Raw genomic sequence first — 14,047 nt, forward strand, 5'->3', positions numbered from 1 at the left:
CTGGGTGTTTACCCCAAAGATACAGACGTAGTGAAGAGAAGGGCCCTATGCACCCCAATGTTCATAGCAGCAATGTCCACAATAGCTAAATCGTGGAAGGAGCCGAGATGCCCTGCAACAGATGACTGGATTAAGAAGTTGTGGTCCATATATACGATGGAATATTACTCAGCTATCAGAAAGAACGAGTTCTCAACATTTGCTACAACATGGACAGCACTGGAGGAGATAATGCCGAGGCTTGTGCCTGAGCCTCTCCCTACAGCCACTAGGCAGCTTTTTAAACCCCCTGGAGCCCTCTCCCAAACTGTGGACCAAACGGAAACAATAAAGTTTTTGCAGGGAAAAAAAAAAAATATATATATATATATATAGTGAAAACCTTGGATTCTAATATTACCCATAGCTTTGGCTTATTTGCTTTATTCTACAATACACATACAATAATCTCAAAATTATAACATCTACAATGAAACGACTGATTTCCCGAGTTCTTTTTGTCCTTAGAAAACATGCCCCCAAAAGATGTTCAGAGTCCTGTGTGCAAAGGACACTTGAAATAGTTCCTTTCTCGGGGTAGTTACATGCTACCTACTGCATATGCCGTCCAGCTAGCTTGTTGCAGCCGTTAGCTGGGAAGACAAGGCCCATGCATCTGTCTTGCATAAGGAGCCTCGGGCCGCTGGCTCAGCGGGCTACTCCTCTTTCTAATGGCCTGTAGCATTATCACAGCTCTTGTTCTGTAATTTGCTCCTGGACTAAACTGTCTGCTGCCACAGAGCTGGCTGTGGAAAATGTTAGGTATTTAGTATCCCCACACCAATTTTAAAATCTCCTTCATTGTTATAACTCTTTAATGACTCAATATTTGTATTTATTGCAAAATGATCACCACAAGAAGTCTAGTTAATATCCGTCACACACATTTACAATTTTTCTTCTTTGAAGATCTACTCTCTTAGTGGTTTCAAATACACAATCTGGCATTATTAACTGGAGTCCATACATGCTATACATTGTTATAACTCTTGAGCCAGACCTCCAAGCTCGGACTAGCATGTGGATAATTGCCAGCAAGGTGGGGCCAGGACTCCAGGGAAGATGGAAAGAATCTATGGAGAGAAGGTGCAGGCAAAGAGCTGCCACTCAAGAGAAAAGGCTGGACCCTGGCTGTGGCTGCTGGAAGACAAAGGCTGGCTACGGACATCCAGGGCTGGGAACACGCTCTCGGCCAGAACCTGAAAAGTGTCTGAGGACACAGCATTTGCAACAAGACAGGTGGACCGTGAAGGTATCAGGCTAAGTGAAGTAAGTCAGACGGAGACAGACAAATACCATATGATTTCATATACATGTAGAATTTAAAAAATAAGAAGATGAATAAACAAATAAAAAGTGGAATCAGATTTATAAACACAGAGGGCAAGCTGATGGTTCCCAGAGAGGGGGTGAAGCGGTAGACAAAATGGCTGGGGGGGAGGGGGTCCAGGCTTCCAGCTATGGGATGAGAAAGTCACGGGGGTGGAAGGCACAGCATCGGGGACACAGTCAGGGTACTGTAACAGCCTTGTCCGGTGTGAGCGTGGCATGACGTATAGACTCGTCGAGTCAGTATGTCCTAACCTGAAAGTCACGTGGCGGGTCAGCTGTATTCTGATAAAAATGTCCGAGTGCACGATCAGCGGTGTTCCTGTCTAACAAAAGCCCAAAAAGGAGGAAATGCATTTAACCTACCGCAGAAAAAGGACAATAACAACGAATTGTAATTTAGCAGTTACTGTTGTAATGATGTACGTCTATCAGCTCATGGAATCCCTCTGGCAACTCTCTGTGGTAGGTCACATGATTATCCCCACGACTGACAGGGAAACTGAGGTAACTTGCCCCAAGTCCCAGAGACAGTAAGTGGCAGAGTCAGGATTCCAACGAGAGGCCTGTCAGAATCCGGCACATCAAGTAAGAGGCTCTTCCCGGAAGAGCCACGTGTTCGGCGGTGGAAAAGTGAAAGGCTTATTCAGGACGGGTGGGATTCTCTGTTTCCTGTATAAACGAGTGATAGGAGCTGTTGAGGGAGCCCTCACGCCGGCTTCCCATTCCAGTTAAGCCTCTTAATCACTTACGTGACGGTGGAGGGATTTTCTTGCTTAGAAACCAGGCTTACCAAAGTCTACTACTCAAGTTACAAACGCCCCAAGTACAAACTACTTGATCTTGGGAGTGAACCTGTGAGCACAACGCACTTAAGTGGGAAAATTATGAGATCTCAGGGACAAGTCTGGTGTGCTTTTGTAAGTGCCTATTTCTGTTTGGTTTTCTTTTCTAGATCTTTATTTCTTTGCCGTGTATGGGTGACTTCAGCCTCTTCAAGGCCTGGGCTCTCAGTTTTTCTTCTATCCAAGTATTTAAACTTGGGCTCCAGGCACACAGCATGATTTTAGGTGGGAACAACTCTCTGGTCTTCCGGAGCCAATTTGATAAACCAGGTAATGACCGTAAGGTCATTGACAAATCCTACATTTCAAGGGCACGCTGCCAAACGGAACGTAAGAAATGAAAAAGAAACAAATTCCCTGGGCGTAAAGCGGTGACAAACAACACTCTTCCTCTCAGCTCTCAATATGAAGTCCTGCCGTGGAAACTTACGGCCCTTCCTGCCACCCAGCACAAGAGCTCAGACCAGGCTCCTGCAAACACCCGTCCCTGGCTCCCATCCAACCCCTGGGCTATGGCCGTGCAGTCCCGTCATGCAGAGGGAAAGAAGCGAATGGGTGAATAAAGGAATCCATGAATGAAACAACCATTGTTGTTCTGTTCCCTCTGCTCTTTGCTGCTGTCATTATTCATCTGAGGACATGACGGCAGGGAGGGTAGGAAGAATCCAGGGAGAGGAGGGAGTGGACGAGCTCACTAGAAAAGTCTAGCTGATCCCACTTACATAGAACAGAATAATCTGGGAAGGTTTGAGAAGATCAGTGGCCCTAATAATCTGCATCATAATAGCTGCGGCCCCAGAAAAACCCAAATCCCAGGGGAATGTGGCTTGCTGCTCACATTCCAGTCCCATTGTAGGTGTTCCCAACCGGGCAGCTCTCCTCCACGCAGTGACCCAGATGCCCCATTTCCTTCCATTTTTGTGACCATTTCATCTTCAAGACTTGGTTTCCAGCATCACTGCTGACATCAATATCAAGTAAGCAGCACACAAGAAAAAAGAAAGCGGACAAAATGTTTTTTAACCACCTCAGCCTGTAAGAGACACACGTCAATCCACTCACGTACCGTCGGTCCCCAGGCCCATCCAGATACAGGCCGTCAGGAAAGGTGGCCCTTGGAAGGGGAGTGTGAATTTTTGGTGGAAACTTATCTGTCTACGTCGTAACAGCTTCAAGAGGGCTTATCGGGATCCTGTTCTAAGAATATGTGTTTGGGAAACATGGTACCAGGAGTGAAGTCAAAGGAAGGAAGGTCACAGGCTGCCATCTCTCAAACACCCTACATCTGGGCAGAACAAACCAGCCTCCGTCACCGCGGTAAAGCCAGGTGCAGAAGACCTGTCCTCTCTTCCTGAATCCCTTGTTCCCCTCCGGTGTTCTGACGGGAACTGGCTGCTTTTATGGGGACCCCAAGCTCTCCAGACGCTATTAGTGGCAACTCTGCTGCTTTCCCTGAAGACACGGCTAGGGGACCAGCTAAGCAGGAGTGAGGAAGCCCACAGGTGAATTGGGTCCTGTCCTTGATACATTTGGTTTTAATGTTTCTTCTTTTCATAGCCTGAGGACCGTAGAGACTGGATCCCTGAGAAATGACTGAATCATGTTATCACGGTCCGATTCAGCAGACATTTGCCAGGCGGTCGTCCCTGGGAAACCCGTCAATCCCAGTACACAGCCCGCGGCGTATAAGTAAAGTCAACCGACTACTGAAACACGAATAAACATGAATAAAATACTGCAACTATAATATCTCTGTCATAATCATAGCCCTTAACGCTTTACAAAGCGCTTTAGTATCCATGTGCAAATCCAAACAACGGAATGAAATAGCAGAAAACCCCCCATGTAATCTCCATTTTATCAACGAGGAAACAGACTCAGGTGAGCTAACTGGCTGGAGGCCTCGGCTGGGAAGGAATCGGCTAAAGACGAAAGTCAAGATACTTTAACTCTGGGTTCAGGCTCTTCCAGAATGCTGGGGAAATGGGTCTTTCTTGGGATGGCCACTAGTTCTAGGGTATTTAGAAATCTGTCTTTCAAATTATCCTCTAGCAAAGAGTAGCCTGTTCACCTGTGTTCCCCCTGGGCTAGCACGTGAGTGTCCTTCCTCATTTTCTCTTGGACTCGTATTACCTCTCAGCTCACGTTCTGACTTTTCTCCTTCTCTGCCTAGAATATTTTCTGATGATCTGGGGAAGAAAACGGTTCGTATTTTGATTAAAGTGACAAGGCTGGTTTCCTGCATTTACTTCTCAATCCACAGAGAGCTTCCCACAGCTCCTACCGTCTTCCTACCCACCCCTGCCAACTGACAATGATTCCCTCCTTCCCTCCCTCTCTCTCTCTTTTATCCTGATAACTGATTGAAGGAGCACGAAACCAATGGCGTTGGAACGCGGCAGGAAGGTGAGTGAAGGACGGTGATGGGACACGGTTGAAAGAGGGATGTAGCTATGACCACAGAAGGGAGCAAATTCTCTCTGAAGTCCCCGCACAGACCTGGTCGGCCACACAGCAGGGTGTGTACTGACCTAGGAGGGACTCTGCCTCAATCACCCCACTTCCCCAGATGCTCAAATGTGCTCCCGACACTCTTCTTCCTTTCCCTTCCCTCGTTCACTCTATTCTCCAGAAATGATTTCCTCACGACTCATGCTTGATCCTGCTATTTCTGCTCATGGCTTCCTCTCAGGTTTTCCCACATGAAGATCCTGGCTGTGTGTTCTCTGCTACTTCGTGGCTCTAAAATTGATGGTGTCCTCATAGGGCTGGGGTTGGCAGGCTACAGGCCAAATCCACCTGTGGCCCAGCCATGTAAGGATCCCAAGCTAAGAACGGTGTTTGTATTTTCTAAAGGATTGTAAATCCGCACAAAGATTTATGTCCCACAGAGACAGAAGGGCCACAAAACCTGAAACATTTACTATCTGACCCTCTGCCAAAAACGTTTGCAGCCCGTTCTAGACCCCGCAAAACCTCTGCTGTCTTGTCTATTGCTATCCTCAGAAAACTTGATTATTTTCTGAGATTCTCTCCCCAGGTTGAAAGCAGAGGATTCAGGACTACAGGGCAGCCAGCTGCACAGAGAACTGAAGCCAAAGGCCCTTCATATTTGTCCTCCTGTGGCATGACCCTTACGAGAAGAGTTTAGGATTTCTTTCCATTTCAACTTAGTGTCTGGGGGTTGGCCATAGAGAACAACTCCTCAGATCATGGCCTTGACATTCCCAACGTCTGCGGGGTCCACTGGAGAACCAGGGGAGGGGCCCCGGCGTGGGAAGCAGCAGGAAGGTTGTGCGGAAGAAAGTTCTGAACCACTTTTCCTCCTGGTGCATCCCACGTGGCAGCAACAGGATGCCCCGAGCCTCACCAGGAGGAGACCAATGTTCCTATCTTCCCCACATTTGAGTGATATGGCCTCGCTCTGCCCCTGACCCCCCGTCAGCAGGCTGAGGTGTCCTTGGACAGGTGAAGGGCCTGAGAGGCCGTGACGGCAGTGTCCCCAGGGATCGGGACATCGGCATGCTGGGTGTGCTGCCAAGCCTGACTGCTTCTCTGAGACAAACGTCAGAGCCAGGGGGCGTGTGAGTTTGTGAGTTTGCACATCCCAGGAAAGCCTCCAGTGAGAGCCCCGAGCGTTAGAGGACGGGAATGTGCTCTCTGCCAGCAAAATAGGACACAAGCAAAATAACAGAGGGCCCACAAGACAGCGAAGCAAGCTTTACAGCCGAAACCCGCCTAACTCTAGTCACATGTGAGTTGTGGGGCCGGCTAAACCCACAGGCCATGAGAGCTGACTTAGGAGACAGATACAAAGACAGTGACAATAATAATGTCAAGGGAGAATGACCCTGTGTGGTCTGGAACGCTGCTCTTAGAATGGACGAGGTCCACACGGGGATTTTCACTGTTACATAAGTGCTTATGTGAACGGTTTCTTCTGCATCTAAAGCCCTTATTGAGGGCCACAGGCTGAGAAAGGACCAGAGACTGAAGAGCAGGGGCAGACACCAGGAGAAAAGGGCACAGGTGAAATCAGACAGCGGGGACGCTTTGCTTCGGCCACCTAGAAGCAAGTTACCCCCCACCCCGAACCTCCGTTCTCATCCCTGAAGTTAGCACATCCCTACGCTTCAGGGGTCTTGTGAGGATTAGAGGCTCTTTTTCTAACGTGACTGGCTCGTGGCTGAGCCTCCGGGGAAAGGGAGGGTGGACAGGTGCCGCCTGGTGTTCCAGGAAGCACAGCGGCCCGAGTGTCAGGACAGCGCAACTTCCGGTGCTGATCCCACACTTCTGTGTACGTTCAGGATAAAAGATGCTCACAGCAGTCCCACAGTGACTATGGCAGCTCCCAGCTGCAGAATCCTCCCACTCTGGGCCAGGAATTACGGGCAAACGTGTGCAAGTCACCCTCCTCCCGTCCACTGCTTGACAGGCATTCCAGACTCCCCAACCCCCTCTGCCTTCTCCGCCTCTAACCCCACACCTCCTGCTTTCAGACATTCTCAGCCTCCGGGAAGCCCCCCAAACACCTCCATGTGGTAAGAGATACTCCTGTCTGAGAACAGGAGTTAGAAAACCAAGACACGGAACGAGGAAAATGTGCGGCCAGAGCCTCACTGGCCTGGAGTGTGTCCCCCCATTTCCTGCACCGTAGCTCTCTCTGTGGGGGTGACCAGGCAGGAGCTCTGCTTCGTGTTTGCAAAGTCTCTGGGATTATCAGTAATGAAAACGCAATCCGAAAGGGGAAGAATCGCTTCGAAAGCAATGAAGCATACCCTGGTGATAGGAGTATCACCTAAGATGCAGCGATCTCATTCCCAAGTATATGATCTGAAAACTCTTGCGCCAGGAGATAGAAGACTACTTCCGCAGCATTGTTTATAAATGAGAAGGCGTGGAAACGGACCACGTGCCCATCAGAGGCAGGATGTAGTAGTAAATTGCGGTATTTTCCTACCATGGAGCAGTATACATCCATAAACGTAAGTGAAGTGTTGCACCTCTGAAAGCCTGGATAAATCTCAGAAAATACAATCACGAGGGAACAAAGAGAATATATGTCCATTTATAAGAAGTTTAAAAATAAGCAAAGCTAGGTAACAGATTATTTCGGGATAGCTGCATTTGAGATCTAGCCATACAGAAAGCTAAGGGGGCAAGGGTCGCCCACACAGGCTGGGGACGAAAACCCAAGAGCTGTCAAAGGAACAGGCAGTGTTCTCATTTTCAGCTGACTAGTTGAGACTTGACTGTTTATTTTATGATTGTAATTACGTGCTTTAAACTGTGTATATATTTTATATACATCGTTGGGTATGAATAATTTATTTCACAGCAAAGAATTAATGTAACCCCGATAAGCACAGGCCCCTTGGGCAGCCCCACTCTCGTGCACGCGGACCTGAGCCCAGCAAGCACACCGGAGCGGCCTCCAGAGTCGCGGCATCCAGACTCAAAGTCTGTGGAGGGTGGAGATGATGTCACTTTTTGTGCAGTGCGTGGCAAAACTTGGCCTCTGTCTACACTCACCTCCATCCCTTTTCTCTACATGGCGCTTACACAGGCTCTTTCTCTAACACCTGTCTCCTCTGAACCTTCAAGAAGACCCGTGTCAACCCCGACAATCGGTTCTCCCACATCACACAGCCCACCGCCCTGCGGCTCTCGCCCCCAGAACATGATATGCTGATCCAGGCGCGGCCACAGAATTTTAAATCTCATCAAAAAAACACAAAACAAAGCAAATAGTAACTAGCACAACCAACAAGTTTCAGAAAACAAAAAGCACAGATGAACAGGAATCCACTGGTGCCAGAAAGAAGCAGAAATCCAAGAAGTAGTGACCGACAAGAGAGGCGATTATCCCTACCCAGCAAGGCAGCGTCACGGTCACGAGGAGAATGGACGCTCACCTGGTGAAGGATGTCACCTCATCTCGGTGAGGAAATAGCACCGCTGGGTGCACAGCCCCACGTCCCATGTCTAACCCACCTCTGAAGCCTCTCTCCTCCCGGGTCTCCCCAGATCGGTGCACGGCCACCCATCACTGACCTCAGAGACACGCCTGCCCCGTTTTACCGTCCATGCCCACAAACCTGATCACATCAGCAAATCCAAACCGAAGTTTATCTTAAAACACCTCAAACCTACACCCTTGTGTCTTTCCTGCCATTACGTTATCCCCGGACGGTACCGTCCCCTCCACTCACGATGCTCCTGCTGCACCTCCCCTCCCCCGCGGCGCGCTCTGGGCGGGGACCAGGGGACCAGGGCAGGTCCCTGCACGAGCCCACGCGCCTCTCGAGGCGGGGGGAGCCCTTTTCTCCACCCCGCACCGCTGCTGAAGAATCCCCTAGTTCCCTCCCGCGTCACCAACGGACAAAGGGTCCGTGTTCCTCTTCACTGAAGTAGGGACACCCGTCAGTGTCTTACTTATTCCCTAATTACAGATGGCAGTCACTCCCTCTCTTGTTCCCCATGGCTTTCCCTTCCGTCTAGCCAGTTTCTGCTGCTTGCACACATGCCTCGCGAGGGTCAGGACCTCGTGGGTCGTGTTTATCGTGACTCTCCCGCTGCCAGCACCATGACCTGCATCAAAGAGCTGCTCGATGTGGCAACAACCAAGAGAAGGACAAATTCATCCAAGCCCACAATAAAATGACTTCCGTCTCAATTAATGCAGCACATCTTCTGTGTTAGTCATTGTGTGGGGGAGACAGAAATAAAGGACACGCAATTCCGCGCGGACAGCACCGCGGCAGGAGCGCCCCGGGCTGTGACAGAGGCAGGGCCCCTGGTCCGGGTGCCGCGGGCGGGGAGGGAAGTAGAGAAAGGCCACACAGAGGAGTCTGGACTTCAGGGGATGTGTTAAGTCATCAGGTGAAAAAATAGAGGAAGGGCACTCCGAGTGCAGGAAAGACAAATTGTCCCAACCTGGGAAGACACTGACCATTGTGGCTGCTCTCCGTGGAACCCATCCAGCTGGCACTGTGCGCACCGAGGACACTAGTGCTGCTCTGGGTACGCTCTCCTGTCCTGAAGCCCAAGGCAGAGCCACGTGCCCACTGCCAAGTGCCATCTCACCCCAGGCTCTGCCTCCGGGAAGGGGAGGGGGGGGCTTTATGTCAGGCACACACACCTGTTAAACAAAGGGAAAGACTTCAAGCCTCAGTAGTGACTTGGAACGCATTCCCCGAGGGCAAGTCTGCTACGGGAACCCGTACGAGAAACTCACCTGAGAAGGGACAGCTCCAGCCATCATCTATGTTCAGTGAAAGCAGAGCGTCTACAACCAGAGCTGGGACCTGCCGTCCTGGAACCTTCTGGAACTGTGGGTTAATGAGAGGCTCCTAGAGCTGTACTGTTAAAGGTGTTCTATCAAAACTTTATGATTGGGGGAAAAAAAAAAGGCAGGTAAGGAGAGAGTAACAGTCAGACCCTGAGTATAATCATCAGTTTCTAAGATCTGTGGATTCACAGGGGCCATTTCTGAATTATACTCTGTTAAGATGTTTCCACACCAAGGACTTGGACTTCTGCTTTAAAACACAAAAGTTATAATTAGAAGGACCTTTAGAGATAATCTTGTTCACGCTTCATTTTATAATTGAGGAGACTAAGACCAATATATTAGGACGATGCATGTAATCAAGGTACTTGTGATGGTTAATTTCATGGGTCAACTTGACTGAGTCATGAGAGCCCAGATATTTAGTCAAACATTATTCTGGTGTGCGTGGATGAGATTAACGTTTGAATGGGCGGACTGAGTAAAGCAGACTGCCCTCCCCCATGTGAGGGAGCCTCGTCCGATCAAAGGTGTAAGTGGAATAAAAGGCAGAGTAAGGCAGAGTTATTCTTCTCTGCCTGACCTGGAGCCAAGACATCGGCCTCCTGCCTTTTGAATTTGTACTTGGACTGGAACTTACATCACTGACTCCCGATTCTCACACCCTCGGACTCAGACTAGAATTATACAACCGGCTCTCCTTGGTCTGAACTCAGCGTCTGTCATGTGGGGGTCAATTCCTTATACTAAATCTCTCTTCCTCCCCCTCCTAGACCTCCCCTCATCTTTCTATCTCTCTCTGTCTCTCTGTATCTCTCTCTCTCACACACACAGACACACACACACACACTCACCCCATCGGTTCTGTCTCTGGACAACCTACAGGGATGTACGGTGTTCCAAGGCAATCACTACGCCCAGCCTCAGCCGCTCCTCTGGCCACCCGCGGTCCTGGAGCCAGTCCAACGCCACGCCCTTAGAAACCTCCTCCACCCTGGCCTTGCCACTGTCCCGTGGGCTCTGTGTCCACACGGATGGCCTATCCAGACTCCTGCCTTCTCTTTTCTTTGACTTTTCCACCACTCTCAACCTTCTCTTTACTTCTGCAGCAACCAGATTCTTTTCTTCATGTAAAACAATACAACCCAATACCGCATACTCTGAGAATGACCTGTATCAGGACAGCTGGCTTACCCGCATGCTCTGAGAATGACCTGTATGAGGACAGCCGATCCACCCGCACACTCTGAGAATGACCTGTATGAGGACAGCCGGTCCACCCGCACGCTCTGAGAACAACCTGTATGAGGACAGCCGGTCCACCTGCACACTCTGAGAATGATCTGTATCAGGACAGCCGGTCCACCCGCACGCTCTGAGAACAACCTGTATGAGGACAGCCGGTCCACCCGCACGCTCTGAGAACAACCTGTATGAGGACAGCCGGTCCACCCACACGCTCTGAGCATGACCTGTATCAGGACAGCCGGTCCACCCGCACGCTCTGAGGATAACTTGTATGAGGACAGCCGGTCCACCCGCACGCTCTAAGAATGACCTGTATGAGGACAGCCGGTCCACCCACACGCTCTAAGAATGACCTGTATGAAGACAGCCGGTCCACCTGCACGCTCTAAGAATGACCTGTATCAGGACAGCCGGTCCACCCACACGCTCTGAGAATGACCTGTATCAGGACAGCCGGTCCACCCGCACGCTCTGAGGATAACTTGCATGAGGACAGCCGGTCCACCCACATGCTCTAAGAATGACCTGTATGAAGACAGCCGGTCCACCTGCACGCTCTAAGAATGACCTGTATCAGGACAGCCGGTCCACCCACACGCTCTGAAAATGACCTGTATGAGGACAGCCGGTCCACCCACACGCTCTGAGAATGACCTGTATGAGGACAGCTGGCTCACCCGCACGCTCTGAGAATGACCCGTATCAGGACAGCCAGCTTATCCACATGCTCTGAGAATGGCCTGTATCAGGACAGCCAGTCCACCCGCACGCTCTGAGAATAACCTGTATGAGGACAGCCGGTCCACCCGCACGCTCTGAGAATAAACCCTATCAGGACAGCCGGTCCACCCGCAGGCTCTGAGGATTACCTGTATGAGGACAGCCGGTCCACCCGCAAGCTCTGAGAATGACCTGTATGAGGACAGCCGGTTCACCCAGTCCTCCCAAAGTCCTGTCTGCTGTGACCCACCCATTCGCCCCTTCTGACTTCACTTCCATGCACATCTGCCCTCACGTCTATGGCCTTCTCTAGAAAACCACCACTTGCCAACATCCTAAACCTTGTCTGTCTCTGCCCTTCCTTGGCATTCACGCCCCGTCCCCGCACACCGTAACTCAGTCGTGTCAACGGTCAGCTCTCCGCCTGTGTGCCCAGGCGGCTCATGGCGGCTAGAGGAGATCACAGGATGGTAAGTGCGTGAGAGCCGACTCGTTCTGCACAAACGTGCAGTTTCCTACCGACCCGACTGCAGATGCCGGTAATAATTACTGCAAGATTTCTCCATTCTCCTCAGAAACCTGATCCCTCTACCTCTGAGTTCACTCTCAGAAAATTATTCACGTTCCTCCTTCACAGAGGATTTGGAATCCCTTAGGCAGGGCTCCCTCGATTTTCTAGCTGCAGCGGGTCACATCGTGGCCCCCCAACATGTGCCCAGATCTTCAAACCCGTGGACATGACCTTATTTGGAGAAAGTGTCTTTGCAGGTGTAATTAAATTAAGGATCTCAAGATGAGATCCACCCTGGATTTAGGGTGAGCGTTAGATCCCACAGCAGGTGTCTCTCTAGGAGAAAGGCCGAGAGAGGTTTGGGACACAGAGAAGCCGGCCTCGTGAAGACAGAGGCAGACAGTGGAGGCGTGCAGCCCCACGCCAGGGAGCCCCTTCTTGGGAAGTCAGACCTTGATGGCCTGTTTAGACTTCCAGCCTCCAAAACTGCAGGAGAATAAACCCCTGTGGTTTGTAAGCCACCCAGATTGGGGTAAGCTGTTAGGGCATTTCTAGGACACGGGTAACACCCACCAAGCTGACACCTGCTTCCATCCCCACCCTCTTCAGTCACCAGGGTAGGGTGGGACACCTCCTACTTCAGTCTCCAGCTGTGGATCCCACGACAAGGCCTCAGGGCTAACACTGCAAGTCTCAAGACAAACACTCGGATATGAATCCCAGCTCTGCCACTTCCTGCATGGCCTTGGTTCCTCCTAGTGCCCAACTGTGCCTCAGTTTCCCCAACTCAAAAAATGGGATCCTAACAGCAGTCCCTCTCTCCGTGAGGCTGTGTAAATGGGACAATGGTCTTAGAACAGTTCCCGCATAAGGAAGGGCACGATAACTGATTAACTCTGGCTGCCTTCTTAGGGACTCCACTCCCTACGACTACTCCCTCTTGATCCCTCAGCCTTCATTCTTTGTGCGATAACTTCCATGAGTAGTGAAACACCCTCAACCACCCCTTTCCAAAAACAGAACAGCACTCCCTCATCACACCGGCCCCTCCAGCTCCCACCTCACCCCTAGCCTCCAATTCACAAGAGGCAGTTTAACTTTATAAACTCACTGTCTCCACTTGCTCACCTCTACTCACTGTGAACTCCCTGAAGCCCACAGTCACTCCACCAGGACCCCACCTGACAGGGGTCACCCATTACTAAATCCCACATCAGTCCTTCTCAGCAACATGCACGCTGTGCCACGTGCACCCTTTCCAGAAGCTTCTCCCACGTGGCTCCACAGTGGCTCTCCTGGTTCTCTCCCCCTCTGACTGGTCTCATCAGCTGGCTTCTGACTCCTCTAACGATTCCTTAACGATGGGGGGCCTCAGGGCTCCTTCCTGGCTGCTCTTCCTGCTCCCTCTGCATTCTGGGAGCTGTTGACCACTCCCAAAACATCAATTTACCCTCAACAGGAGGGTGACTCCTAACTTGCGTCTCCAGCCCAGACTTCTCTTCAGAGCACCAGGCTTCTACCTCCAGACGCTCACTGACATATCTTCCATGCGTTAGATGTCCCAAATTCAGCACGCCCAAAGGAGAAACACTCCTCCCCCTGGCCATTCTGAGAATCTACCTCGCGTCCAGTACTCCCTGTTTCACTAAATGAAACTGCCATTTGCCCCTCTACTCAAGACAGAAAACTAGGTTCTTCTCCTTCCTGTACCCCTGACAACCAATTTCCAACAAGTCTTATCCATGTAACCTCTCTCGGCTGCATTCACATCCCTCGGGCTCCCCTGCCCCAGTAGAAGCCAGGGCCACACCACACCTACCTTTGAACTCATGTCCAGTCTGTGTTCCCCTCAGTCCTGCTCCACATTTCAGCTAGAATAACTTTTCTAACATATAATCTAAGTGTGGCCACCAGCCCCCTTACACACACATACTTAAAATCTTTCATTGACTGGTATTTGCTCCTAAGATAAAATCTTGGAATAAAATGAGGTGGGAGCCAGGGTGGGTGAAATGGGTAAAGGTGGTCAAAGGTTACAAATTTCCAGTTACAAAATAAAAAAAT

General features: G+C 50.5%; 1 long non-coding RNA gene across 2 annotated transcripts in view; it reads right to left on the reverse strand.

Annotated features, from left to right (window-relative positions):
- LOC123783545 (uncharacterized) overlaps positions 1–14,047 on the reverse strand; it is a 96,867-nt gene that overhangs the window by 33,745 nt on the left and 49,075 nt on the right. For both annotated transcript variants that reach the window (XR_006777232.2, XR_006777231.2), the window contains 2 exons: positions 9,451–9,599; positions 9,166–9,354 (listed from right to left, as the gene is read on the reverse strand). This is a non-coding gene — a long non-coding RNA (uncharacterized LOC123783545). The remainder of the gene's footprint in view (positions 1–9,165; positions 9,355–9,450; positions 9,600–14,047) is intronic.

Source organism: Ursus americanus, chromosome 2 (assembly GCF_024610735.1).
Source record: "Ursus americanus isolate L20-20 chromosome 2, mUrsAme1.1.p, whole genome shotgun sequence".
Lineage (NCBI taxonomy): Eukaryota > Metazoa > Chordata > Mammalia > Carnivora > Ursidae > Ursus > Ursus americanus.